Here is a 2,786-nt window from a genome sequence, read left to right as displayed (position 1 = left end):
AGGGGTTGGAACTGGATGAGCTTTAAGGTCCCTTCCAACCCAAACCATTCTATGATTCTATCTCACATGGACATGAACATCCCACGTTGCTTCTCCTGCTGTTTAGACCTGTCTGCAGCGATGGGCACAACCCTCAGGCTCAGGAGAGCTGGCTCACCAGCCATCCCAAGGGATGCAGCTCCATGACCATCCTCTCCTCTTTTCATGAAAGCTCAACATCAGCCTCTACTTCTCCAGCCCCAAAGCTGGTCCCATGGGATCCAGCTCCCTGAGCCATCCAGGGATGGGTGGACGGGGCCAAGGGACCTGGCAGAGCCGCTGGCGTGTCCCACACTCATGCTGGCTCAGCTCCTGTTGTGACACCTCCAGGAAAGGCTGTCACTGGGTTGCACACCCAGGGGTATGTTTCCTCCTGGGCTGCTGCCCCACTTGGACCGATTTCCAAACAGGAATGAGGAAACGCTGAGCTTTGCAACCACATTCATGGATGTGTCCCCAAAATACCCCACAGAGGGAGGTGGCTGCTTTAGAGCTGCACCCCAGTTTCAGTTATACAAGGACACCCTGTATGTCACACCTGGGTGACACTGAGGACACAAGTGACTCTGAAGAGACCCTTGTGTCTCTGCCACTGCTGCTCCAGGGACCCTTGGGCACATCCCTGCGTGCCGACCTCCTTCCCACAGGCTCTGCTCGAGGCAGCACCCATGGGTGCTGGAGCAGGTGACGTCTGACCTGCCCACCACCCGCTGCCACTGATGTCACCACCCAGGGACCAAAATTGCTCATTAAGTTTTGTTTCTCTCATTGCCAATCTCATTTCCTGGTTCTTGTGCAATCGCAGATGCTTTCGGGTTTCTTGTCGGTTGTTTATCTGCCTGTGGGACCAAAACACCTTCTGAAACACAACAGAGCTGAGGGTTTGGGGTGAGTGGGTGCCTGGTGAGGAGGTGTGATGGAGGGGGCAGTTTGTGGGTCCTTGTCTGGCAAGGAGGTGTGATGGAGGGGGCAGTTTGTGGGTCCGTGTCTGGCAAGAAGGTGTCCTGGAGTGGGGACATCAACTGTGAAGGGGTTTTTTAGCTGCCCCAGTGCAGATGTTTCACTGTTTTGCAGCAAAAATCCATTCCTGGGGGTGAGTCAGGCGACCACAAACATGAGTCTGCCTTAAAGAGCAGAAGGAATTAGCAAAACCAACTGCTTCAGAGTCCGGTTGTGCTTTAAAAACCTTTTCCCCTCTTGCAACATTGGAAAAACTGCTTAAAAACTTGAGTCGTGGTGCGCTCACTTGGCTGGGTTTCTTGGGGGTTTATTTAAAATCTTACCTTCCTCCCAGAAAATCCCAGAGTATTTGAGATAACACCGGGGCAGGCGCCGGCACGGGCTGTTTGTGCCGCGGTTGTGAGCTGGCAGGTTTTTTGGATCTGTCTGCTCTAACAAATACATGATCCTTGTTAACACCGTATCTGTGGCAAACAGAAAAGGCAGCGTGGCCCGTTTGATTAATTGAATTGAGATTTGGGTTCGGCTCGTTAGCTGGCAATTGCTGCTGTGTTGAAATCATCTCCCTCAACTTGGCGGCTGTTGGGTTGGGTGTTCTATGCTGACTGTAAATCGGATCAGAGCCATTGCTGCCTGGGGATAGTTTTGGGGTTTAAAAGCAATTAACTACGCTCTGGTGCTTAAAAATTACAAAAATTGGGCTTTAGCTCAATGGTTTATAGATGTTGAAGTGGGTGAGTTCAGTGTTTTCCTGGTAGCTCTCCCTGCAGCCTCTCAGCCTTTCGTTCCTTCCAAAGCACAGACCACCGGGAGGAAAATGCAGCCCAGCAGCGTGATGGGCTGAAGCTGAGTGGGCAGTAGTCGTCCTTGGGGTGCCCAGGGAAGGATGGGGGGGAACAGGGGTGGTGTTGGGGCTGCTAGGTGTCTGGCTGCCCCTGTTCCCAGGGATCTTGTCGCCTCTGTCCCCAAGCATCTCATTGTCTCTGTCCCCAGGGATCTTGTTTCCCCTGTACCCAGGGGTCTCATTTCCCCTCTACACAGGGATCTGGTTGCCCTTGTCCCCAGGGATCTCATTGCCTCTGTCCCCAGGGGTCTGGTTGCCCCTGTCCCCAGGCATCTTCTTGTCTCTGTCCCCAGGGGTCTCATCTCTGTCCCCAGGGATCTCATTGCCCCTGTCCCCAGGAATCTTCTTCTCTCTGTCCCCAGGGGTCTGGTTGCCTCTGTCCCCAGGGGTCTGGTTGCCCCTGTCCCCAGGGGTCTGGTTGCCTCTATCCCCGGGGATCTGGTTGCCCCTGTCCCCAGGCATCTTCTTGTCTCTGTCCCCAGGGATCTCCTTGCCTGTGTCCCCAAGGCCAGCCAGGCACCTCAATCCCTTCCCAGGCATCACATCTCTGCAGGGCATGGTCCCAGCGAGGTTTTTGGGGTGCCAGTGGGGAGTGAACCATGCCAGCCCCACCAGATCTGCACTCCACACCCCAGAGTGGGGGTGGGGGTGGGGGGAAACACCCGCTCACACATAAGGAAGGAACCCTAAAAAGCAGAGTGCCAGGAGGGAGGATGCCTGCAGCGAGGGGGTGGGGAGGTGGGAACTCATAGTTAGGAGATAACTTGTTATTTTTTAACGCGGTGCTAATTAAACGGGGTGACATTTACTGGGTTTAATATGAAATATGTTTAATAAGAAAGAAAAACTCATCATAAATGTTTTTAATTGTTAACCCTCGGGCTGGGGGCGGAGCAATTACCGCGTCCCCTCCCTGCGCGGGCGCGTATAAAGCGCGGCGGGA

Source organism: Antrostomus carolinensis, unplaced genomic scaffold, assembly GCF_000700745.2.
Source record: "Antrostomus carolinensis isolate BGI_N321 unplaced genomic scaffold, ASM70074v2 scaffold28581, whole genome shotgun sequence".
Taxonomy (NCBI): domain Eukaryota; kingdom Metazoa; phylum Chordata; class Aves; order Caprimulgiformes; family Caprimulgidae; genus Antrostomus; species Antrostomus carolinensis.
The sequence above is the reverse complement of the archived record's forward strand: the minus strand, read 5'-3'. Positions refer to the sequence as shown.